This window comes from Hippopotamus amphibius, chromosome 1 (assembly GCF_030028045.1).
Source record: "Hippopotamus amphibius kiboko isolate mHipAmp2 chromosome 1, mHipAmp2.hap2, whole genome shotgun sequence".
Lineage (NCBI taxonomy): Eukaryota > Metazoa > Chordata > Mammalia > Artiodactyla > Hippopotamidae > Hippopotamus > Hippopotamus amphibius.
The window spans coordinates 89,057,341-89,068,029 of record NC_080186.1 but is presented as its reverse complement, the minus strand read 5'-3'; the positions used below and the strand labels follow the sequence as shown (position 1 = coordinate 89,068,029).

General features: G+C 38.6%; 1 non-coding gene across 1 annotated transcript; it reads left to right on the top strand.

Annotated features, from left to right (window-relative positions):
• Positions 1-1,702: 1,702 nt before the first annotated feature.
• Positions 1,703-1,809, top strand: LOC130842476 (U6 spliceosomal RNA). Its single transcript, XR_009050449.1, has one exon. It is a non-coding gene; the product is annotated as a U6 spliceosomal RNA (small nuclear RNA).
• Positions 1,810-10,689: the final 8,880 nt, after the last annotated feature.

The window sequence follows — 10,689 nt, the reverse complement described above, 5'->3', positions numbered from 1 at the left end:
TGTGCAGAAGCTCCGAGAGAGACACCGCAAGTCAAGATGGCGGTGGTGGCAGCGGCGGCAGCAGGCCGTGTGCAGAGTCTCTTCACCCGGCACTGTGATCTGGAGCTGCAAGCAGCTCCCTGTGCCCGCCCTGCAGGAACTCTGTCCCGCGAGAACTCCGCCGTCTCCGGGCGGAAGAGAGTCCTATAAAGCAGCCCCGCCCACTGCAGGCCAGGGACAGCCAGGTACTCTACACCGCAAGCCCGTCTCCATTCTCTCACCAAAGAGTAAAGTTTTCCTTTGCTTGGTCTCATTCTATTGGCTCAAACGACACTGGACAGAAGGACCCTTGTTGGGGACCGACTCAGGAGGGTTAGTAACTCCCCCACTATGTTTCTCCCAGATCTCAAACTCTTGCCTCCCCTGGGGTAACCACTATCCTGACTATTAGGATAATTAGTCCCTGCTTTGTTTCATAGTGTTTGCCACATAAACAGGAATCCCTAATCAATGGGGTTACTTTTGTCTGTTTTGGTCTTGTTTCTTTCTTTTTTTTTTTAATTTCTTTTATTTTTTATTTATTGGCTGCATTGGGTCTTCATTGCTGCACACGGGCTTTCTCTAGTTGTGGAGAGCAGGGACTACTCTTCACTGCAGTGCACAGGCTCCTTATTTTTTTTTTACGCTCTTTATTGGAATATAATTGCTTTACACTCTTGTACCAGTTTTGGACGGGCTTCTTATTACCATGACTTCTCTTGCTGCGGAGCACGGCTCTAGGTGCACGGGCTTCAGCAGTTGTGGCATGTGGGCTCAATAGTTGTGGCTTGTGGGCTCTAGAGCTCAGGCTCAGTAGTTGTGGTGCACGGGCTTAGTTGTTCCCTAGCATGTGGGATCTTTGAGGCCCAGGGCTCGAACCCATGTCCCCCGCATTGGCAGGCAGATTCTTAACCACTGAGCCACCAGGGAAGCCCCGGTCTTGTTTCTTTTGTTGATGTTATGTTGACCACATCTGTAGTTTTAAAATTGTCACTGCTGAATGTTATTCCATTACATGAATAAACTGTGTATTCATTTTACTATAGGTGGATGTTTGGGCAGAATCCCACTTGAGGCTACTATTATAAGCAACACTACACATTCCTGTCAAGTGTACCATAGCACACGTAAGTATGCATTCCAATAATAGAATATATCTCTGAGAGAGGAATTTCTGGATATGCACATCTGCACATCACTGGATAGTGCCAAAGCATTTTCCAAAATGATTGGATCAGTGTTTACAGCCACCAGTTTTTGAAAATTTTAATTGCTCCGTGTTCTTGCCTTGGAATTGTTCCACTTTTAAATTTTCTCCAATCTAGTGGGTAAGCAATGGTTTCTTATTGAGGTTTTGATGGGGTTTTTCTGATTCCCAATAAGGTTGAACACCATTTTAAATGTACATTGGTCATTTAGATTTCTTCATCTGTGAAGTCTCTTGTCCATTTTTCTATTAGATTGGCAATGTTGCTTTTTTTTTTTTAAATGATTTGTAACAATTCTCCATGTATTCTGAATATTTTGGTTAAAATTATTGGAAATATGTCTCCCACCTTGTGGTTGCATTTTACTATCTTAATAGTGTATGTCAGTGAATGGAACTTAATTTTAATGAAATCAACTTTATCAGTCTTCTCCTTTTAGTTAGTGCCTTTTGTGTCATGTTTAAGAAATCATTTCCGTACTCCCTTTGGCAGCACATATACTAAAATTGGGACAATACAGAGAAGATTAGCATCGCCCCTACACAAGGATGACATGCAAATTTGTGAAGCGTTCCATATTTTTCCCACACACATATGGTCACCTAGTCTATGACAGAGGAGGAAAGAATATACAATGGAGAAAAGAGAGCCTTTTCAATAAGTGGTGCTGGGAAAGCTGGATAGCTACATGTAAAAGAATGAAATTAGAACACTCCCTAACACCATACACAAAAATACACACAAAATGGATTAAAGGCCTGAATGTAAGGCCAGATACTATAAAACTCTTAGAGGAAAACATAGGCAGAACACTCTTTGACATAAATCACAGCAAGATCTTTTTTGACCCACCTTCTAGAATAATGAAAATAAAAACAAAAATTAAAAAATGGGACCTAATTAAACTTAAAAGCTTTTGCACAACAAAGAAAACCATAAACAAGACGAAAAGACAAGGCTTCTGTGGTAGCATGGTTAAGAATCTGCCTGCCAATGCAGGGGACATGGGTTTGATCCCTGGGCCAGGAAGATCCCAAATGCCACAGAGCAACTAAGCCTGTGTGCCACAACTACTGAGCCTGTGCTCTAGAACCTGTGTGCTGCAACTGAGCCCACATGCTGCAACTACTGAAGCCCGTGCATGTAGGGCCTGTGCTCTGCAACCAGAGAAGTCACTGCAATGAGAAGCCTGTGCACCACAACAAAAAGTAGCCCCCACCCTCTGCAACTAGAGACAGCCCATGCACAGCAACAAAGACCCAATGCAGCCAAAAAATTAAAAAGTAAAATAGATAAGTAAATTTTTTAAAAAAAAAGACAAAAAGACAATCCTCAGAATGGGAGAAAATATTTGCAAATGAAGCAACTGACAAAGGATTAATCTCCATAATATTCAAACAGCTCATGCGGTTCAATATCAAGAAAAACAAACAACCCAATCAAAAAATGGGCAGGAGACCTAAATACATGTTTCTCCAAAGAAGACATACAGATGGCCAAGAGGCACAGGAAAAGATGCTCAACATCACTAATTATTAGAGAAATGCAAATCAAAACTACAATGAGGTATCACCTCACACCAATCAGAATGGCCATCATCAAAAAATCTACAAACAATAAACGTTGGAGAGGATGTGGAGAAAAGGGAACCCTCCGGCACTGTTGGTAGGAATGTAAATTGATACAGCCACTATGGAGAACAGTATGGAGATTCCTTAAAAAACTAAAAATAGTACTACCACATGACCCAGCACTCCCACTACTGGGCATATACCCAGAGAAAACCATAATTCAAAAAGACACATGCACCCCAAAGTTCATTTCAGCACTATTTACAATAGCTAGGACATGGAAGCAACCTAAATGTCCATCAACAGAGGAATGGATAAAGAAGAGGTGGGGGGGGTGTGTGTGTGTGTGTATATATATATATATATATATATATATATATGTATATATATATAATGGAATATTACTCAGCCATTAAAAGGAATGAAATTGGGTCATTTGTAGACATGTGGATGGATCTAGAGACTGTCATACAGAGTGAAATAAGTCGGAAAGAGAAAAACAATTATCGTATATTAATGCACATATGTGGAATCTAGAAAAATGGTATAGTTAATTTTATTTGTAAAGCAGAAATAGAGACACAGATGTAGAGAACAAATGTATGGACACCCGTGGGTGGGGGGTGGTATGAATTGGGAGATTGGGATTGACATATATACACTATTGATACTATGTAGAAAATAGGTAACTAACGAGAACCTACTGTATAGTTCAGGGAACTCTACTCAGTGCTCTGTGTGACCTAAATGGGAAGGAAATCTGAAAAAGAAAGAATATATGTATACATATAGCTGATTCACTTTGCTTTACAGTAGAAACACAGCATTGTAAAGCAATCATATGCCAATAAAAATTAATTTAAAAAAAAGAAATCATTTCCTATCTAAGGCCATGAAGATATTCTCCTTATTATCTAGTACAAGTTTAATTTTTTTTTTTAAAGTAAGTCTGTAACCCACCTGGAATTGATTTTTGTGTCAGGTGTGACAGGGGATCCAACTTTTTTCTACAATAAAGGTTGTCCAATTGTCCCAGCACCATTTGCTGAAAATACTAGCCTTTCTCCTACTACGTGTGCATGTGTGTGTGTGTGAATTACACATATCTGGTTCCGTTCCTAGGCACTCTCTTCTCTTCGTTCCCCTGTCTGTCCTTGTGCTAATACCGCAGGGTATAAATTAGTGTAGACTTACATTAACTTGGCTATTCTTTAATCTTTGTAGTTCCATATAAATTTTAGAATCAACTTTTCACATTCCACACACACACAAAAACCCTACTGCAAGTTTTACTGGATTTGAATTAAATCTATAGATGAGTTTAGGGAAAAGACATTTTGGCAAATTTGAAACTTCTAGTCTATAACCAATATCTATTTCTCTACATCAGACATTTTAGTTTATTTTAATAAAGTTTTATAGTTTTCTCTGTAAATTCATTTCTAGGTGTTTGATAGTTTAATCCTACAGTGTCTGATTTAAACTTCAATTTCTGCTTGTTGCTATTATGTATAATTACTTTTGCATATTAGTTTTCTAGAGTTACTTTGCTATATTTATTAATTCCAATCATTTATCTATAGATTTTCTTAAATTTTCTACATACAATGTTATTGTATCAACCAAGATAAATTCAAACTTGGTTTCCTATTTTAAATGCATGTAAGTCTTGTTTGGTTTTGTACTGTATCGCATAGTGCAGGATATGTAATAATGTCCTGTTTTTTATTCCTGGTCATCATTATTCACATTTTCACCATTTTTCACAATCGGTCTTGGAAAAATAGAAAGTGGGATAAAGAATAGAATGGAATTTCCTTAATTTGGTAAGAAGTATCTAAAAAACACCTACAGTACGTAGTGCTTAATGGGTTTACAAGACCTCTATTGTGTACTTCCAATTTCTTCCATAGTCTTATCTTGTGTATGTGAAACACGTGCCATAAACTCCAACACACTGTTAAAGCTGAGGGACAACCAGCATTAAGCCTTTTCTCCTTTTCCAAGTCTTTCTCGTACACAACAGAACTAACATTTTCCTTTCAAGGAAAGCATGCAGAAGCTTACTGATAAAACATTTGCACTCAAACAGGAATGCTGCCGCCGTTGACAACAATCTGGTCCACCAGTTAATTAGGCCATACCCTACGCCAATGATATGCACGAAGCCAGAGGCGTCCAATCAGCAGAGTCAGTGGAAAATGGGAAATTACAGGCTAGGTCTACATGGAGTATGCCTGGAGAATGGATGATGAGCAGTCCTGCTGTATAGCATAAGGAGAGTAGTCTGCACACACTTGCTACAATGGTTTTTGTCATTATTTAAATGTAAATTATAAATGTATAGCCATTTGTTTTGTTGTTTTCCCTTACTTTTCAATTTACAATAAACCCTGTTAGCAGTAATGAGTTCAAAAGAATGGAACAGGGTGTTGAAAGAAAAAAGTAAGTGCTACATATTTATCTCTGAGAAAGTTAATGATGACCATATAACTTTCAAAACTTGTCAACATTTACCAACCACTATGAAGGGTGTAGTGATATCATTGAACATATACAAAGACACAAATCTGCTAAAGAATTCTCAGCTTCTATTTCAAAAATAGCTAAAAAGACTGAGTGGGAAAATAATGATGCAACATGTGGTGCTGAAGAAAGTGCATTTACACAAGACCGTGAAGCTCATCTTTCCATTTAGAGAAAATGCCTGTTCTCCTAAATGAATTTTACTCATTTGGATTCCAGGCTTCTTGTGCACATTGAGAGAGTGAAGCAGTGGCTGTGAAGGGGTCGGCTCCATTAGTAGCTCCAGAACTTTGCACTCTGTTAAATGATGCCAGATTTACAGTACTATTTCCAGGTACTTTAAAGAGAAAAAAAAAGTTAATTCCAATAATGATTTGATTTTCTCATCCAATTTAAGAAATTAGAGTAATGCTTTTGGAAGATCAGTAAAGCTTTACTCCTAAAAGTAAAGCTTTTGGAAGATTATGTTGCAGGAGAATGATCGGATATATTGTGAATGCTATTGTAAATTCTGTTTAAAATTAATGATGATTAAAATACTTGTTTTATGGTGGTAGTACAAAAACAAATTTTGGTGTAACATTGCATCATGGCAAAAAAGATGATCTTACAAAGTTAAGAGACATTCAGAGATTTTCACATGTATGTATGTATATATATTACTAAGCGACCTATTGCATACATATATTTGCATATGTTTCACTCTGATATGTCTAGGTATGGATTTCTTTTTATTTGTCATCCTTAAGACTGTGATATTTGAATCTGTGTATTTCATAAGTTTCAGCAAATTCTCAGTCATTGTCTTTTCAGTTTTTCCATCTGTCACATTCTCTCTCTTTCCTCTCCTTCTTGGACTCCACTTACGGCAGCCCTTCTCACTGTATCCTCTATCTCTGTTACCCTTCCTTTAATATTTTCCATAAATTAGCTTCTCTCTACTTAATTGTGATTAATTTCTTCCATCATATCATCCAGTTCACTAATTTTCTTAACAGTTTTTTTTAATCTACTGTTAAACTCATTCATTGTGTTCTTTATTTCAAGTGTTGAAGTTAGGTCTAAAATTTATAGTTTAATGTACTGTGTCATTCCTCATACTTTCCAGTTACTGGCCACAATTTTATATTCAGTGTTTATTTTCCAGAACCATAGTAACCATAGTTTCATAGTTTGTGTCTAATAATTCTACCTGCAGTCTTTATGGGTCTGATTCTATTAACCGTGGTTTCTCACCTAGAGGAGATTTTGTCCTTTGGATCTAGATGTCCTATTGAATGTTAAATATGTTATCTGAAAATTATTAGTAGTACCAATTTATTATCTTCCAAATAGGATTTTATGCCTTTGCCAAGTACCTGGGGAAATTAGCAATACAAGATCACTTTAATGCAAGTTCAGAGCTTGAGATTTTATACACACACACACATACACACACACACACACACACACACACACACAGAGGCATATTATTCAGCTATGAAAAGGAAGGAAATCTTTCTATTTGTACCAACATGAGTGAAACTGAAGGACATAATGCCAAGTGAAATAAGCCAGACACATAAAGAAAATGCTATGATCTTAATTATACGTGGAATCTTTTTCAAAAAGAGTTGAATTCATGGAAACACAACATGTTACCAGGGGCTGAGAAGGAGAGAGGGAATAAGGAAGATATTGGTGAAAGGGTACAAAGTTGCCAGCCATTATGTAGTATAAACAAATCTAAAGACTAACATGCAAAAAAAAAAAAAAAAAAAGACTAACGTACAGCATGATGACCATAGTTAATAATACTGTTATTGAATATTGAAAATATGATGATAAGAGAGTAGATTTCAGGTGTTCTCATCACACACACACACACACACACACACACACAAATAACTATGTGAGGAGACAGCATGCTGATTAGCTTGACTATAATGATTTCACTATACACACATATATATCAAATCATGATATTGTGCACCTTAAATACACACAATCTTTGTTTAAAACTATGTGTCCCAAGAGTCTGTAAAGAGTGTTGGATCCTTCTCAGGAGATGCATCAGCAGTGCTCTGTGTGCCTCTTCTGCTTCGTCTCCTGTCTCTCATCATCTCACAGAATCTTTATCTATTTGGATATGAGAAAAAGTGCCTATGACCCAAATATATTCTTCCAAATCTATCACTTAGGCCATAAATTCTGCCCACCAATTTCAGGACAAAGGCCTCTGATGCTCAAATTCCAGATTCTTACAACTCATAAGGCAAGAACTTCACTCTTGCTGCAGAGCTATGCTCTAAAAATCTTCCCTGGAGCTAACAAATGACCTCGAGTAAATGCAAGGTCAAGATTTCAAGGTAAGAAGAGATGGGGAGACATACATGTCAAAGCAGTTCATCTATTTATTGGAATATGTTAAGACTGTAGTTATCAGACTGTGTTCTACAGAACCCTAAGACATAATAATGATTCGATAAACATGATTTTTAAATTGCCACATTATTTACTAATATAAACAGTGTATGTAATTTATTACTAGAAAATACTACACTGATGTCTGCTTTTGTGTCGTTAGGACGAACAATCTCTAGCCATCGAGCCACTGAAAGCTCAAGAAGCAAATTGTTGGAGCCCTGTCAAGTCCTCCCAGAATCTCCAGAGCTGGTTAGAGACAGAGCTTTTCCCTGAAGAGTTGTTCAGTTCAGAGCATGGAGAGGGCCGTGGAAAGGGGACAGGAAGGGCCACAGAACTGTACTAGTTGTGAGAAAGCAAGAAAGTTCCACAATTTCTCAGACCTTGTTTCTAACATGTTAACAGAAAAAAAGGGAATAGAGGGCCTTCTCTGGTGGTCCAGTGGTTTAGACTCAGCGTTTCCACTACAGGCAGTGCAGGTTCAATCCCTAGTTGGGGAACTAAGATCCCACATGCTGCACAGCATGGCCGAGAAAGGGGGGAGGAGGATAGAAATCCCTGTTTCTCAGAGTTATTTGAGAATCAATGAGCTAATATGTGCAGTAGAACATAGCACAGCGCTGGACACAAAGTACTTAATGAGTGTTGGTCACCTGTCCTTGTCTTTCTTCTAATGTGTCTCCAAACCTCATAGAAAAAACTTTTCCAGCTCATACTGAATCACAGCTTCCACAGAAGCTCCTCTATCTATGTCCATAAATGCAGGGCTATGAAAAAGGTAATTTCTGTGCTTATGTTTGATGCCCTTAAGCACATCTTTCTCCAAACAGCTTCTCCTCATCTACCCCTACCTGCTAATCTAGCAGTACTTTATAGGGTTCAGATTGCTCTGATCCTGAAACAACCTACTTTTGCTTCTGATAGTCCATAACAGAAAACGTTTCTACAGAGTATAACGGAGAGGCAGGCAGCATAATGGAGACACCAGCACAAGACTTAGAATGCTACAGTTATCCATCAGTCACACGACACAGCATGTCATGCATAAGAAACAGCTGCTTTATTAGCTTGACGAAGCAGGCTGCGAATATGAAATGATAGGATGCAGCCACAGACCAGCCTCAGGAAAGTGTGCCATTGTGGGCCAATTCATGGGGGCCTTTGACAGCAATGCCAGAGATCAATTCTGACCAGCACACATTTATTTACCAGGAAAACTCTGGGAGATGACAAAGCACGGGAGCCAGCCAGCCCTGCAGGGAGGACACCCAGTGTCCAGACTGAACTCCTTTGTCAGTTGGTAACAAATCTACTTTGCTCTGCGCAGGGATGCTACTAAATAAATATGTAACATGAATAAAAGCAAGCCATCAGAAGCCCTTTTTCTGAAACAGATAAATTTCTGTTTGTGACATTACCTATCTTAGGAATCTGAAACAGATAAATTTCTGTTTGTGACATTACCTATCTTAGGAATATTTGTTTATGGCATGTGGAGAATGGGGATTGGTTAGCCAGCAAGCCGAAAAGGCAGATGATATAAACCTCACAAGGCAGAAGTAAAAGTGGGGGAGAGCCAAAAAGTTCAAAATGCCTCACCTTCTGAGGACCAATGCATTTCCGAAAGGCAATCAAAAATGCACCATCTATACTGGTTTGAGAGTAGAAATCCCCACATTCCAGTTGAATAAGTACATACAAATTTCTAATGCCTCTCATAATATTACTTTGACCTTTCCTTTTCAAAATACAATACTTAAATGATTTCATTTTGTCCTATATAATGACTTTCTGATCCATAAGGATGTCACAGAATAACATACTGCTGAAATAAATCATCAAATTACTGAGTAGGTGCCTCAGACTATGTCCAGCCAAATTAAAGTTGAGCATTTCATGGGGAAAAAACCTTGCTCAATGACCTAGATATTTCCCATCTTAAAATTCTTTAAGACAGTATTTCAAGTCAATTTTTATTTCCCTGCACATTCCAAATAATTGCCATGATTTCCTATTTTACTTTGCTGGTATTCACACAACATCAGGCGTAACATTTTACAAGAATACACCACAACCAGTTAAGGCTGGCTGGCTCTATAGACAGCAACCTTACTTTCTGAAATGAAAATATTATAGGACACATGGGCTGCTAGCAGGGTAGAGTGCTTTGTATCCCACCTGTACCCTTGACTAAGTCCCTCCTCCAAACTGCCACTGGGGAGACTTCCCTGGTGGCAGAGTGGTTAAGAATCCGCCCACCAATGCAGGGGAAATGGGTTCGATCCCTGGTCTGGGAAGATCCCACATGCTGCAGAGCAACTAAGCCCATGAGCCACAACCACTGAGCCTGCACTCTAGAGCCCACGAGCCACAGCTACTGAAGCCCACAAGCCTAGATCCCGTGCTCCACGACAAAACAAGTCACTGCAATGAGAAGCCTGTGCACCGCAGTAAAGAGCAGCCCCTGCTCACCACAACTAGAGAAAGCCCACACGCAGCAATGAAGACCCAATGCAGCCAATAAATAAATAAATAAATTTATTTTTAAAAAAAACTGCCACTTGTATTATCTCCATAAAATTGAAATCTGATCAAGCCACTCCCATGCTTTAAACCCTTTGAAATCTCTTCTTTTCCTATAGGATAAAATCTAAACTTTTTGGTTGAGCAAGTAAAGCTCCAAATAAGCTGGCTAAAGCCATCTCTTTCACCACTTCATCTTCCATCCAGCCATTCCGAACTTCTCACCATGTCTTAACACAGCCTTTCCTAGATTTCATATCTTTGCACCTTTATGCTTTCTCTGGAAACACTCTTCCCCACCACACACACACACACACACAAACACACAAGCGCATAAGCACAAGTACTTATCATTAGAGACAAGTTCTTTCCCATCTTCTCTCACACAGTTGCTTCTAAACAACTTATTTGTGCCTCTATCAAAGCATTCACCACATTTT